At 42.9% G+C, this 16,107-nt stretch overlaps 1 protein-coding gene across 4 annotated transcripts in view; it reads right to left on the bottom strand.

The window, feature by feature from the left end:
* Positions 1-9,329, bottom strand: part of MICAL2 (microtubule associated monooxygenase, calponin and LIM domain containing 2) — a 118,644-nt gene extending 109,315 nt beyond the window's left edge. For 3 of the 4 annotated variants that reach the window (XM_069016601.1, XM_069016600.1, XM_069016602.1), the window contains exon 1: positions 9,239-9,313. The gene's annotated coding sequence lies outside the window, so the exon portion shown is untranslated. Of the gene's footprint in view, positions 1-9,238 lie in introns of all 4 variants that reach the window. The other variant, XM_069016603.1, reaches the window with a different exon arrangement.
* Between the last annotated feature and the right edge of the window lie 6,778 nt (positions 9,330-16,107).

Below are 16,107 nucleotides of genomic sequence, written 5' to 3' on the forward strand. Positions count from 1 at the left end.
CGTTGGCAAGGTTATCATTACACTGTCACTGCTGTAAAACAAACCCAGTCATCTACAATTGCACCACGGAGAGATGGCTCTGCAGAAAACAGGGGAGGGACTGCACTTGCCAGGGTGTGCCAAGCGAAACTCGCCATCAGCACAGCACATGACTAAGCACGGTTTGGATATGCCAGTACCAAGCCACTCATCTGAAAATAAAGGCAATTTCTCCTTATCTCCTGCCCTCCCACTAATCTGTGAATATGGGAAAGACAGAGCATTGCAAATGAAGTTTGAGAACCTTTAAGAAGAAAAAAACCCCAAGATGCAAAACACACAGGACAATGACTACAAATACTCTTTTTAAGATTAAATTTTATTAAGTAAGAAATATCAGAAATGTGGATCCCATTTCCAAAAACAGAAGGGGGAATGCAGATACACTTAGCAGAGACTCTCCATGTGTATACTGATCTGTTAGGTAATTAAATAAATAATGTAAATGTTACCTTTTTTTGCTTCATTCTATTTGTGAGAGGTAATATTTATGTTGCCAATATTAGTTTCTAGTGATGAGGTCCAAACTAATCTATTATTTTTCATTTTAAATTCCCCAGACCTGGCAAAAAAAGAGAAAAGCTCTCACTCCTCTGGATGTTTTTCCCGAAGAAATCAGAATCACCATTAAAATCATAATAGAAGGATTTCAGCCAAAAGGAAGAAAACACTGTTTGACTTCATCTCCTCCTCCAAAATTAAAAAACACATTTATTTCAGCCCTGTGACCGGCACAATATCCCAGCTAAATATTATTCAACAGACAAAACCCAAAAGAAATGTAGAAAATTTGGATTCCAAACACAAGCTGCCCCTTAATATGAAAAAAAGGTGTATTTTTTTTTCATTAGAGAAACAGTCATTAAAAATAAATGTAGTGAAGGCTTCCATGAACTCAGCAGCAGCACTCATCACAACCTTACAATGCCTCTTGATACCTAGCAAGAAAGTCAGATAAAGTCATGAACTACCCTGGCTTTGTTGAAGTCCCAGTAACTCTCTCTTGCCCACACTTTCAATAAATTTTACGTGTGGGTTGGCCTACTGGCTGGATAACAACTGATTAGGCAGAGAGGCAAGGAAAACCTTGCCATCCTTTGCTACTTCAGTAGAGCAAATAAAACTGAAAACTAGTGGTTCACATTCCTTGTTCACTAGAACTACTAAAGCAAAAAAACTTGTGATACATCTGCATTAATATTTACCTCTAAATTAAATCTCATGTGCAACTGCAAATCTGCTGTACTATATATGTCATTCCTGGATTTATCTTGCAAATTAATGAACTAAGAGAGATACTTAGATAATTATACAGTTGTTTTCCAGAAGCTGGTGTTTGCAGGTCTACTGGCTTGAGATTTTAAATGAGCCAAATTGCCTCACAAACATGTATCCTATCGAGTTCTGGGTCAGAATCCACAAAGCTTCACCAGAAATGGCAGGAGTTTCATATTGAAACTTTGCAGAACCACCTGATCGTCCAAAGGATGCATACAAATGCTCCCTTAGAAAAAGCTGAGTCAAGAAACTCTGTCAAACACAGCATTACGTCATTCGTGTATTTTATTGAGCATCAGGCAGAACCTTGGACTTACCTTTGGAAGGGAAAAGCATTGTGAACAGCACAAAAATATCTCACCTTGCTCTGAAACAGCCATGTAATTATTTTTGGTCCCTATTAATGCCTGATAAACAAAGTAATTGGGAGACATGTTTTGATTCCATAACTGAGTTTGAAGATGCTTCTGCACACAAGTTACTAATACCTTCAATCATTAAGCCAGGCAGCAGCTGACAAAGTAGCTATAGACAGGTGTGGTGGTCTATATGTAAATGCATGTGTAAATAAGGCCTTAAGATGTCAAGCTTCTGCATTTGTGATGAAATAGCATAAGAAATACTGCTGGAGCCCTCTGTGTGCATGCATTCAGCAACACTGGAGTCCTCTGTGTGAATGTGTTCATCAAACAATCACAACTCCTTCCTCAGCCAAAAAGAAAACAGAGAGAAAGAAAATAACACTGCCCCTTTGCATTTTTGCATAGGTAAGTGTGAGATAAAAACCTTGTGGCTCTCCTTTCCCACATAAACACACAGAGGTGAATGCTCCACTGTGACTTTTCATTCCCAGGTGGAAAGGAAACCCAGAAAGAAACCCTTTTCTCTTAGTGAGGGGCCAGCACCCAGCTCTGCCAAGCTCCCAGTGCCTGACACTGCTCCTCCTGCCCATGCCAGCACCTACTGCACCACATCTCCCAAAGCCACATCTCCCTCCCAGGGCTGTCAGCCCCAGGACACCCTAACTCTGCTCTGAAGCACAAACCTGCACTGGCTGCAGTCAGCATCCCACTGAGATGCTGGGAGAGTGCAGCAGGGGAGAGCCAAGGCTGCCAGAGGAATAACCCTGCTCCCCTCTGTTCTATTCTATCTTTAACCTGAAAATTGATATGTGAAGTAGTCATCAGAATTACTCCACAGGGGATACTAAAGGCAGTTTTTTCCCCATGATGTGCACAAAACTGGCCTGGTGCACATTAATCTATTTTCCTGTCTGCTTATCTAAGCATCACGGCTACAAATAAGATGTGGCTGACCTGTGGCACTCCATGGTTGTGCCTTCCTGTTCAGTGCAGAGCAGCTCTCCAGTAGGTGCTGGGGAGTGTTACATTACCCATCACCCCTGTGCTGCAGCTTCAGCTCGGACACCTGCTCCCAAATAAAGCCCGGGTGCCCAGGACAAGGCCCAGCACATCAGTAAATATTTGGCACAATTCCCTTTTTTGTCTCCAATTCCCTCTGCCACACAGGGTTATTTATACATCGAGGCACGAGGCGTGCCTCTGCCACAGGGCAGCATCACACAGTGCTGCGTGTCAGCAGTGCAGCAACAGATTTAAACCAATCCCTGTCCCACGACACTTTTACGAGGCAGCAGGTCACAAACTGAGTAATATCCGCTTTGTGCACTGAAAAATGTATGTTATTCATTTCCAGGAAATAAAGTTAACCACCCTAACCCTTCTTCCGTCTCACACACATCCCCCTGACAACAACAGAAAGATGGTTTCTTTGGTCTGAACAGGTTCACTGGGATGTATTTAGCTCTTTACACAAGCCTTACTCTTCCTAATGCATTTGCTGGGACACCTGACTCAGTGCAAGGGCAGAGTTTCAGAGAGTAAGTGCAGCAAGAGGTATTTGATTACATCCACAAATTCAGTTTTTGAATGGATCAAAAGTTCATATTTATGGAGCTTGTGTCCAAGCTTTAACCGTGTGCATGTTTCTAACATTCATTCAACCACATTAATGTTCTGAACACAAATACTGTACAGAGGGGTAGCAGCTGTTACTTCTAAAAATCCCTAGATTGAAATGGGAGGAACCTACGCTCCGCATTCACTTTGAAATCTTAAAAGTGGCTCCAGACTTCAATATTCTTCTGTCCCTACAGCCATGTAATTACTGAAACCATTTTCTGAACTGACAGAAGCAGCTGGTTGCATAGGTGGTAACCATAGGAATTTGTAGCACTCAGTGAAAGGGGAAAATCAAATACCAAGCAGAAGGCCAGGAGATCAGATCTGAATGAGAACTCGCTCACATAAATTATCCAAGCCCAAATATCACATTCCATCAGAAGTTCTTTCAGTACACCTATGATGGAAATGAGACATGGAGAAGTAAGCTCTTGTGTCAGGATGCTCACTCCTTTACTGCCTCTAAAAGGAGAAGAGCAATGGCAATTCAAGTGCACAAGTAGATCCTGTGTCTGACCCACAGCTGGGGTGAATGATGACATGGGGGTGATTAGCACTGACTACATATTTACTACCAAGAAGTCAAGCCCAACACAAGCCCTCTATTTTCTTCTAATCAGCTCAGATTGCTACTTAAAATTACTCCCCAGATCAGCTCAAGGTGCCATAAAGACAATCGATAAAAAGCAGCCTGATAACAAGCACATACAATAGGTAAACCCGTATGAAAGGAAGTCAAACTCACAAATAAGCAGAAACCAAAAAGTACCTGGTATCTTGTAAAGTTCTTGTTTAACCAGAGGGTTTCTTCAGCTAGAAAGGGTGTCAGCAAAGAACATTGCATTCCATTACGAATTCCTCCCTTTGCTTTTAGCAACTGCCTTCAGAGCCTGCATTTGTTTCTGTAAATCCTTCTATGCTGCTCCCTGCATGCATGAGTCTAGAGGGCAAGGGTACTGCACATCCCTAGCACCACTAACAGATGGGGCTCACCTCAGCCAGTAACACAGATTATGGTTTTTGCAATACACTCTTATCCGATTACACGGGAAAAAGAATTCCACTATCTGCCAAACACGAGTCTTCTCAGAGCAAGAGGAAAATTTGTCTTCTGCTGCACCTTCTGCTTTGCTGTTTACAAAACCGTTTGTATTTTTTTTGCTGGACTCCATCATATATGATTTGCACATTATAGGCTAGGAAAAAAAATCTTGGAAGATTTAAAAGCCTTCCAGATAGCTATGGGAGTCACCTATCCAGGTAAGAAAAGGACAAAACATGTTAACTGAACCAGGTATTTTAATGTTCTTAGTCTTCTAAAAGAAACACTATATAACAAAATTATCATAGTTCCAGTGTCTCACCACCCCCACAGCAAAGAATTTCTTCCTGATAGCTAATCTAATCCTGCCCTCTTTCAGTTTAAAGCCATTACCCCTTGTCCTATCGCTACCTGCCCTTGTAAAAGGTCCTCTCCAGCTCTCTTGTACCCCATTTTGGTACTGGAAGGGTGGTCTAAGGTCTGTTGAGTTACCATAAGACTATTTAAAGTTGATTACAAAACATCCAGGCTTATTCCCAACAAAAATTTCACATGGCTTCGGAAATTCTATTTTGATGCTTGGCGATGGCAGCAATACAGGATGGTGAACTGTGGCACCCCTTTGGGCATTACTGCAGTCTAAACAGGCAATAAGCTGCAAGCTTAAAAGGTCTCAGAAGGATTTATCGTGGACTAACGGATCCAAAGAAACTGCTTTTTAGGAAGCCAAAACTCCACAACACACAATGCCAGGCACAGTCATTTTAAAAGCTGAATTGGTAATGTCCCCTTGGCTGAATGCAGCCATTGGAGAAACTGCTGCCATTATTTCTCCAGGCCAGAGCGGAGGAGATGCCAGAGCCAAGAACAAAAGCTTAAATCTAGTCCACATACTTCCATCACACAGTTCCTTAAACCAACTGCCTCGCCAGGTTTTGCCATCACAGTTCTAAAAGGCCAAAAGCAAGAAGAAACAAACACAAGTTTCCTCCTAGTTACATCAGTGTTACTGGGACATTGAAATAAGGACAATTAGAATTTGAACTGAATATAAGCTAGGGCAGTAGTGTCTTCTAATTTGTCTTGTGGTACCACCTACCTTTCCCAACACAGATGGGGTTGCTATTGTTCCTCTCCCCACAGTAAATTGCCCACAGAAATTCGGAGGCGATAATAAAACCCCTGAAAACATAACCCCCACCAAACACAGGGTTATCAACCCAGAGCAGGAAGAGGGCTCAATAGCACACACAGCTCAGATTTAAGGACAAGTCTGAAGTTTTTTCCTTTCATGGAACTAGGAGTCTAAAGATAATTTTGGGGAAGTTTTTACTTGCTTGTAAATGTAACTATGCATAGATGAAAGAGTTAGTCATCTTGTCCATGTCAAAAATAAACACAGCAATTTCCAGAATGTGTCACAATACAATATTAACTGTGTGTCTGCACAGTCACTGAATCAGTGGACACTTAATAGCCTTAATTTAGAATATCTGTATTTTCTGGAATCAGTCTAATGTACCCTGAACTACTAATACCACTTCTGAAAGAGTCAGTTTGCTGTATAAACCCCTCTAAAACTGCTCCCAGTGACAAGAACCAGTGTGCCCTCCCTGCACAGCTGAGCTGCCCGACACAGAGCAGAGGCTGTGCTTTACAAATTCACGGGCTCCTCACACAGAAGGAGCTTGAACAGGAAAGGTGCAGCCAAGAATTTGCTCACACACAAAATGCAGATGCCGAATTCCTATTATACAGGTACACATCTATTATAAAGCAGCCCAACATATCAACCCCTCAGCCTTTCTGTAGCTCCTTTACTCCGGATCCAACACGTGAGCAAGCTGACAAAACAGGACCATTGGGAGGCAGATCTCAATTTCAGTCACCTGAAATTGTCTCCATTTTAAGGGAATCAAAACACACCATGCCCCTAAGAAGCAAAGCCTCTTCCACGAGGAAAGAGAGCTTTTCTGCTGACGCCAGGGGAATCAAAGTGAGGTGAAGGAACAGATAAAGGTTACCAAGGACTCCCAACAAATGTCACAGCCACGTGGAAGAGTCTGGATGGGAAATATATAGCATTTGAAAGTTTTCCCTTGAGTTTTCAAGATACTAATTATACAATACCAGAGCAGTGAGACAGCTGGAGCAGATACAAGGTATGTGCTAAAAGAGGTGAAAGACTTAAAGCATACTCATGGAGAAACTGGATAGCAATCACCTCTCCTATTTTATGGTTTCTTACACTTAAAGAACATCTCCACCAAACACATAGGCTCTCTCATCTCCACAAGGAATGGGATATCAACATGAGACTAGAAAACCCTGCTTTAGCATATCTTAGTAAAGATAAAACCTTTTCAGATCATACTTACTTCTAGATTCTAGATGAAACTGAAGGAAAACTGATCTCCCCACAAAGAGCAGGACCCTGATGTCAGGGATGTGGTACTGCTATACAACTTCAGAACAACATTAAGGCAATTAAGAACAAACAAACAAAAAAGCAATTCAGAGTGAAACAGAGACAACTTCCCATTTCTGTATACTTCTCTTTATACTTGTTTGTTAAGAATTCACCTGATTTTAAAGACAGGGCAGGAAAAGTAACATCACTTGCTGCAGACCACACGGCAAGAGGAAGTGGAACGCAGCATGCTTCAGTTTCCCTTCAGAACATCATTTCTCCACCACACACTCTAAGATACAATATTTTTTCCTAGTACTATGAAGAGAACAGCACTAAGAAATGTCGAACAGCATTTTAAAAGCTGTATTTGTCAGGTATCAACACTACAGGTCTGTTTAGCACAGGGAAGGACATATTGCAGCAACAGTGCTGAAAAGGAGAACTGAATCAAACATATGAGTCAAATGCCGTGTCACAAAGCAGCCTCCCAGCACACAGACCTGCAGTACACGGGAACCAAGATGTAGGAAAAGGACTGAGAATTTAGCAACCCAAAGTTTTAGGTGAAAAAGATCCTTGTGCCTGTGCTGTAAGGCAGCGTGTCCACTCACAGCAGCTGATTTATGGAATACTGGTGTCTTTTGGTGTGTTGTTGGTGACCCCATCATCCCAGCCCTGTGCTATTGCCACCGCAGTCTCTGCTATCCGCCCGAGGGGGAGGCAGCAATGATAAGGAGGAGGTGGGGCAAGATTCAAGTCAGGGGAGTAAAATGGCTAATTACTCCTTTGAGCAGCAAGTAATATGGTTAAAAAGATACATTTTATATTCTAAAGCTTGTCTTTTCAAGCAGAGAACTGTAAAATTGTATGTTTTCCCTATTTCTAAAGAAGTGAAACATGACAAAAACTGAGACTGCCGTAAGATTCAGGCAGAGTAAGACTTAAGATCAGGGACATGCTGAGAGTTGAGTCAACACAGTTTTAATTCTTAGAACCTTTACTGACCTCATAATACACAGAGGAAAGCTGTGTAGTATCTCTAGAGTCAGGAGCAAAAGTCTACTGATGCTTCAGTGCGGTACTTTAGGAGCAAATTTCTCAAATGCATCCTCTAGAAAGGATAAACCCCGCTGTTTTTAGAGAAACACCCAGACACCTCAAACTAAGCATAAGTGAGCACACACTTTAACTTAGAGTGCCTGTGTCAATGATAACAGACACGAATTCCAGTTCTGTTGTCAGATAATCTGTTTTCCACCCCTGTAATATAATTAGCACCCAACACAAAGTGGCGAAATGAGGGAAGCAAGATGCCCTCTTTTCTGCCAGATCAAGGCACTCATGAGCATCAATTAGATGTTAATGTCCCTGGGAGGCAAGCGTGACAAGTCTTATTAAGCCATTTTAAAGATTAGGACACTGAGTCACAGGGAGATTAAGAACTTCCTCAAAACCAAAAGGAGAGTCAGAGAAGGGGCAGCTACACCCCAGCAGAGGACTGCACTGCTCCACCTTACTGCAAGGTTTAGAGTCTCTAAAGCAAAAAAACCAAAAAAGATTTAAAAAATAAAAAGAAGGCCACGCTCCCATTAAGCCTCCTGGCCATGCCAACATGCCTCCGTTTTGACCTGCAAGGGACCATCTTTAGGTACAAGAATGCAGTCCCGTTTCCACGCTCAGATCTCTTTTTGGCTGAAGGTACCAACAAGGCTGCCAATTGTAAACAGTTTTTAAAGTCGACAGAGACCTCCAGATATTTCCCAATTAAAACTTTTTGATACTGGTTCAACTTTACAGGCGTAGGGGCAAATAAATCTACAATCACCAGTCCACGAGCCAGCTATCTGAATTCAAGTCACATGCTGAATTTACACATGAAAAACGGAATGAACGTGACAAGACAATCGCTATCACAGGGTAACAAACACTTCAAACCGCGAAGAGAAACTCAGCAGATGCCATCCTCAATTAGCCCAAAAGGTGAGCAGAGAAGGATGTTATGCTAATTAACACACTCATTAGGACGCGTCCATACCAATAGCCCACTCCAGTGCTGTAACACATTTGGAAAGCACTCGGCTGCCTTAATCGCAAGGTACTCACGGAGCGGAAAGATTATTTTGACTTTTCCTGCGTGGCCGTCCAAGCCAGCCCGGCGTCAGCGTCCGGGACGCGCGGGGCAGGTACAGCCCTGGGCTCGGACAGCGCTTCGACAGGGCTCCGGGAGGGCTCGGGGACCCCGCGTCCGGACCCGCCACTGGGGCACAGCCCGGCTCCGCACTGCCCGGCACAGCCGGCTCCGCACAGCCCGGCTCCGCACTGCCCGGCACGGCTCGGCGCAGACCGCCCGGCCCCGAGCGCCGCCGCCCGCGGAGCAGAGCCCGGCTCGGGGCGCTCCCGGCAGCCCGCGGAGGGACCGCCGTGCCCGGCGCCAGCCCGCGGGTCCCGCTCCCGGCCCCGCTGCCCCTCCCGGCCCCGCCGCACCTGCTCCGCCTCTCCCCCGGACCCACCGGCTGCGCTGCCGCCGCTCCTCATGCTGCCGGCGCGGGCACAGCGCGGCTCGCCGGGCTCGGGGCGGGGCCCGCGGCCTCCCCGCCCGCCCCGGCCCCAGCCCCAGCCCGGCCCCGGCCCGCCCCGGCCCCAGAGCCGGCCCCGTGCCAGCCCCGCCGGGCGCGCTGTGCCCGCGCAAGGTGCGCGTCCCCGGCTGTGCCCATCGGGGCTGGTGTGTGGCTTTCCCACGGCCGCTCCTGTGTTTGCGGGCCCCGAGGGTCTGGCCCCAGCGGGACGGAGCAGCCGCCACCTGCCACGGGACAGCGCGGCATGGGGAGCTCGGGGCGCTGGCTGGCGGCTGCTTAAGCTCTGTGTTTGAGGAAGCGTAAATGTTGTCACATATTCGGCAGGTTCAGAAAGGTTTCGGTCAGCAGGCAAATAGAAAACCGCTGGGGAGAAAGTTTCAAGATCAGCTCACAGCTCACAGCTGATCTGACGCTGTGACTCCCCGACTCCCATCACCAGGAACATCTTGCTGGCGGCAGAAGTGAAGTTGTATGAAAAGAAACAGAGCAAAACAATCAGGAATCACTTGAAGTGCTGCAACAGGGAGGGCAAATGAGCTAAAGCTCATATCTGCTAATCTAAAGGCTTGACAAAAGCCCCAGCAGGCCCACTTCATAGGTAACCTCAACCAGTCACGCCTATTTTGACATGTGCCACACAGTCACTACACTTAAGTGACGCTGCAGAAGGCTGAGGCAGAACAAGGGAGCGGGACCCTGGGCTGCCACGACATGAGCTCTGACCCTTTTCACACTTGAGCCAAATTTGAAGCGGCTTTGGATAAGGTGGAGAGAAAACAAGTGTGAATGTGGCCCTTTTCATCCATGCACAGCTGAATGTAACATAATCTCCAATGACCCAAGTGGTTTAGCTAACTCTCTAAAATAATTTGTTGATCTTAAGGCAGGAATTTTGTTGTAGAAAATACCTCTCACTTGGATTGAAATTTATCTTCTAGTTTTTTGCATCATGCTTGGCTGAACCCAAGTTTTACTCAATCATTAACTTTGAATTGCAGCATGTTTGTCTGCTTATTTAACTTCAGGAGATTAACTGTACTTTTTCCTCAAAGTGATAAAAGCAAGAATATAGAAATAGTGGTGCATACAATTTCCCTGTTATCTAAAAGACTTATCATCTTTAGCAGCCTTGGGGAAGACAAAAACAAGGAATGAGAAAATCCTCTTGGCAAACTTCCAGGAAAGAAATGATCTGTAGTTAGCAAAGGGGGATGTGTGTATGAAAGAAATCATATTTATATGATTTTTACAAAGTCTTGCTAGTTTCAGTCCACCACTGAGAGCCAGAGAACCCAAAAAATATGAAGTCTAAAGAATTTAGCCCCTACTGGGAAATATTCCAAAACTTCAGTCTTTAGGATAGATGGTCCTTTTTGGTTAGGAAAGATGCTTACAGCGCTGGTCTCCCACATGTCTGTTCACCTTCACAACTGTCCCCTTCCCTCCATGACTCTCAGAAAAATTTAATAAAAGTTAATAACCAAAATTTATCTGCATCATCAGGGGCTGCATGAAGACCACCAGGAACCTTGCTCTTTATTAACTATAATTCGTGTATTTACTCATCGTCCTTAACTATTTGATCTTTGAAAGTGGCTGAAAGATGAACGTATAATTCACACTAATCTTAACTATTATCACAACCATCTTTAAAAATTATGTTTCATTAGATGTTACTTAACCAGAATTAAGAAATTCTTTATTCACAGTCACACCTACCTCCAAAGGAAAACATAACAGATACAGTCTAGTCACTCTGGGCTAAGATGAACACACATCAGTTAAAGATTAGATTAAAAACATTCATCAGGAACCACCAATCTGGCTTTACTTGGGGCTCTGTGGGATATCCTAGCCCACCCTTCCTTCTTTGAGGTGTGGGACCCACAAGCATAAAGGGAAATAGCAACTTCCCCGGGTGCTGCACAGCCTCCACTTCCCCTGAGACCAAGTTCCTAACCCTTGTTTTTAACAGTGCAGCTGCTTTGTAATTTTTTTGTTCAATCCTATCCATTGAAAGGATAGGAAAAAGGAATAAGAATAGTCCTTACAAAAACCATCCAGCCTTATCAAGTGGTATAAAGCCATGCCTGCTAACTCTGCTGTAGGATGTTGATCCCTCTCTGTGGCTGTCGATGTGCAGCGCTCCCTTTCCTGACATGTGCAAGCCTATCTATTCAAATTCTTGTAAATGGAATCCTATCTACATATCCAGCACAACAAAAGCCCTTCTTGTGGGATTCAAACAACTTGTCTGATCCTTTCTGAGGAACTGTGGATGTCTTCAAAGTTAACTGATTTTTTCATACAAAAGATGTGGCCTGGCTCTCAGGAGACCATGCTGAGCTCCCTCTTCAATTAATTATTTCCTTTATGACTTTGAGAATTCATCGTGTATCAGTTTGTGGTCTGTAGGGTGCAGGTAATAGGAATTCCTTCCCTTGTGGGGGTTATGAGGGTGAAACCTCTGTTATGAGGCTGAAACCTTGACATTCTGCTGCATCATATAAAGGCCACCATGGGTGGCTTGGTGTTTTCCTGCTCTTGGTCTGAAGTTGCTCGTCATACTCATCTCTGGTAAGGATCAGTAGTTAAATACAAATTTTCATGTTCTCTTCCTTCATTAGTGCTTTTTGGTTTACATCAACATAGAAAGCCATTAGAGTGGTTCTTTTAAAAGAATTTTGCTTTAGCGTGAGGAAAAGAAAACAGATCTAAGGAAAGGAAGCTGGATTCTTTATGTGGGAGCATATACTTTTCCTGGAGCTTGGAATAGCTGGATTTTCTTACCACATGTGCAGGAAATAGCTCTTCCTACCCAATCCTGGGTGTATCAGATAATACTCTTAGCATATAAAGGAACTATTCTATTGTGAGACACCTTCTAAACAACATTTCTGTTCAAGTTTCCAAGCACATTAACAGATTTACACAGGTCTGTTGCAGAAGAGTTCAAAACACTTTGGTTCATTAGAAAAAGCAGACAGAAGTACCTCAGAAGCCTGCACAGCTAATTTTCTAGCCTTCTTCCCATGGGAGACTCCAAGTTCATTTGTTAGGGAAGTTTGGGGATGGGTCCTTCATCATCCCACCTTCCTCCTGTGAGCAGCTTCTCGCACACTCAGTGCTTCTGCTGCAGAAACAGGAGTGGGGTTCTCCCACACTGCCAGGGTTTGTGTTTCCCTTTGTTGCCTCTGGCCTTTAAGAGCTTTAACAAACCATCCCTCAGCACACCTGGTCAGTAACACACCCCTGAGCTGGTAGCATTAGTCCTTCTTCCCTCAATGCAAAGATTGATGTTTGGGGTTTGGGCATGTGGGGGGGTGGTTTTAGTTTTTCCATGTGTATTTTCTCTGCCTTTTTAACAAACAGGAGCTAGAGCATCTGCTCTGATGCAGATTACTGACACAAATCTAGGAAATTTCACTCCTTGGGTCACATGCCTTTGCTGGCTAAATCTCCCTGAGGCTAAGAAGGATTTTACAGATGTGACATTTCTAATAACACACCAAATACGGGCACAGGATGATATCTTGCCCCGGTATTGTTCATTATTAATTGATTCATTCCCTATGACACTTGGCTTAATGCAATTTCACAGAGAGAGGCCAGCTAGCCAGCACCAGCCCCTTCAAAATCTTCAGCTCAATAATCAAAAAAATTCCTGATTTTGGATGCAGAAGAAATGAGCCTCTCAATCGCTAGGATAACTCTAATTTCAGTAAGGCATGGAATTATGGTCCCATATTTATTCCTATAATGGAGTCACGTCTCAGTGTCATTTTATTTCATTAAGGGATAATGCCAGTGCTGGTGATGTTGTAATTACAAATCATGGAAACATTTTTAGAGTTCTGGAAAACAACAGTCACAACCCTAAGAAGTTTCAAACCTCTCATGGGGCACGTATCATCTTGTAAGGTGTGTTTGAATTTTGAGAAGATTTTACAGATAATCAAAAGAGGTGGACATTATGAAGGGTGGAATAAACCATTCTTACAAAGGGTTGCATCTTTTTCTTTCCTTCTTGTAGCCAGTCTTTTAGTCAGCTGTTAAAAGATTAAGTCTTTCATAAGGGGATGTTTTTATTGTTACCCTTAGGAATAGCACTAAAAGCCTTTATTTTATTCATGTTGAGTCATCACAGTTTACTCCACAGATATTTTATATTTTCATTTCTGACACTTGGGTTTGTGTGCTCAAAAGGATAAAAAAAGAAGCTTTTGATTCTTTGATTTGCAGAAGTCAGTAGTCTGAGAAATACATGAGAGATATCAAAGCCATGGAGCTGCTTCTGTTGAAATAAATGTCAACATCTCACTGACTTCAGAGAGAAAAGGATCAAGTAATTAAGTGTTGTTTTGCATGGATTCCAATAGGCTTTGGATCAGGCCTCATTTCCCCAGCCAGTGCTTGCAGCTTTGCTGCTTTGGATTGTGCTGACAAACGACTCTCTGTAAAACTAACCCACCGAGCTCAGCAAAGCTGATAAGATTTCCTTCCTGCACTGCTGTGCTAACACCTTCCCTGAAAATGTGCTCTGACTCTGGTCATACTTGATTTCAGATTAAGACTTTGCAGAGAAAAATGAAACTTCAATGTGATAAAGTGATAAAGGAATTTAAGTTAATGTTCACTCTTCCGAGCCAAGTGATTCCATGCTGTGTGCAGCCGGGAAATAGATTCTGCTTTGTTGGGGTGCTAAAACATCTGCATGAGCCAGTAACTGCCAGCTGCTTGAAGGATTGTCACATTGCAAAACAGGCAGAGAGGGTTCAGATTGTATCAGGAGAAAAATACAGTGCTCTGTGAGAGACATGTTGGGGAAATTTTGTGAAGAAAGGAAAAAAAAAAAGCAAACACACAAACAATAGAAATAATTCACACACCTGCATGGAAACAGTTCCTAGAATGTGACTGCCAGTGAGTAAGGGGAACATTCTGTAAACATATTCTTAATACAAATTAACTTTTCTGTATGTGTTGTCAGCAAGAACCTGAGATTATTTCTTGTCTGTGGGAAACCTTCTGTCAGAGACAAAGATCACTTTCCACATGCTTTGATCTTAGCATATTAAATCTTAGCAGAGACTTTATTTAATTAAATGTTATTTATGTTTTGTGGGTGTTGCTGAACAAAGACTTCCCTGAGTGTCATTAATGGAAGAATGACAGAGAGTTTGAATCAGGGAGGACCATCACGATAAGTCTGAATGCAGAGATATTTTAGGGAAATCCCTGTTTCTCAGACAGCTGAACACAGACATATTTGCCTAACTCAAGGTGAAACCACAACACTTCTAAGTGCCATCCTTCCAGTCTCAGATTCTCATCCTTCATTTTTAAGTTAAACACTTGTAGTTAGTCTGCGCTGCTGAAATTGTTTCTTTAACGGCTGTGAAAGAAATTGTTTCTTTAATGGCTCCATACACGTGAGCAAACCCATGTTAGAAGGTCAGTGCTAAATCTTGGGGAAGGAGGTACTTTCCTTGGCAATGCCAGCGTTTACTTTGGGAGATTCTGGTGACTGATCATTTGCTGTGCTGTATTACACTGTATTAGAGGAGTGGTGACCTCACTTCTCATGCTCAGCCAGGAAGGAATGGCTAGGAAGAAGATACAGTCCTTTTTAAAAATTATCTAGCACAAATGTTTCTGACTTGCTCTATGGAGATAATAGAAAACAACCAGCAACTGCTGGGCATGAGCTTTGTCTGTTATACATTACTATCTGTCTTGACAGCATAAAATTAATAAATTATATGTATTCAAACCCCCTTTGTTTAAAAAATAAGGTTGCTAAGAAACAAGAGTTATGCACGTTTAATGCCATTTATGGATTTTCAAAGGATCCTGTCAATAGGAGGGGAATAACTGAGGACCTACAGGTTGCACGTAAGTTTTGCTCATTATAGTTAAAGTACTTCAGCAAGAAGGGTTGATAATTATAAAGAATAGGTTTACCTATAGGTTTGCATTTCAGTATGATTTATATATGTTACAAATATTGTATTTGTAAACTTTGTTCAAAACTGAGCAGTTGTCATGGTCCAGGAGTTAAGTGGGTATGCCCAGTGAAATGTGTATGTTGATATTTTTCACTACTATTCTTATTGTTGAGAGAGAAAATTCATCCAGCCCTATACATTTCACTGCAGTCAATGCTATGCACATTTAAACTAGTAACCAACTTTTCTTCTGAACTTGCTCAACTACCAAAAAAAAGAGGAAAAACAAAAGAAGAAAAAGAAAAAAAGGAAAAAGTATGACAAATGGCAGCAGAGCAACACAACTGCTAAGCCTGAAGGTGTTCCTGGCGCTGGCAGGCTGCCCACAGTACAGACACACAAGAGACTTTTCCCTAAACCTGGTGTTACAAAGTTGAGAGCTATAGGTCTCTAATCACTACCTTAAACTTAGGAAAATTATCCTCAAAAGATTGCACTTCTTGCTGGGTAAAAATACAACCGTGTTCTCAACCTGCTACTCAGGAATATGCTCTTCAAAGTTTAATTGCTTTTTAACTACTCACTTCAACTCTAGGGGTTTTCTATAAATTTTGTATCCATCTACAGCAGCCCTGAAGATTTCTCTTTCTTATCTGATCACAGAAGAAAAAAAAAAAAATGCAGTTTATTCCTGTTTCCAGCCTTTCATCCCTGGTTTCTTAAATGGAGCCTAAAGCCATTTACCTGTTTAACCTTGTGGGATAATTAAGTTGTTCAAGCTTGGTCAACTTCAGTTTTCCCAGTTAAACTGGCCCCCTGCCAGCATTGT

The sequence above is a fragment of the Aphelocoma coerulescens genome, chromosome 5 (assembly GCF_041296385.1).
Source record: "Aphelocoma coerulescens isolate FSJ_1873_10779 chromosome 5, UR_Acoe_1.0, whole genome shotgun sequence".
Lineage (NCBI taxonomy): Eukaryota > Metazoa > Chordata > Aves > Passeriformes > Corvidae > Aphelocoma > Aphelocoma coerulescens.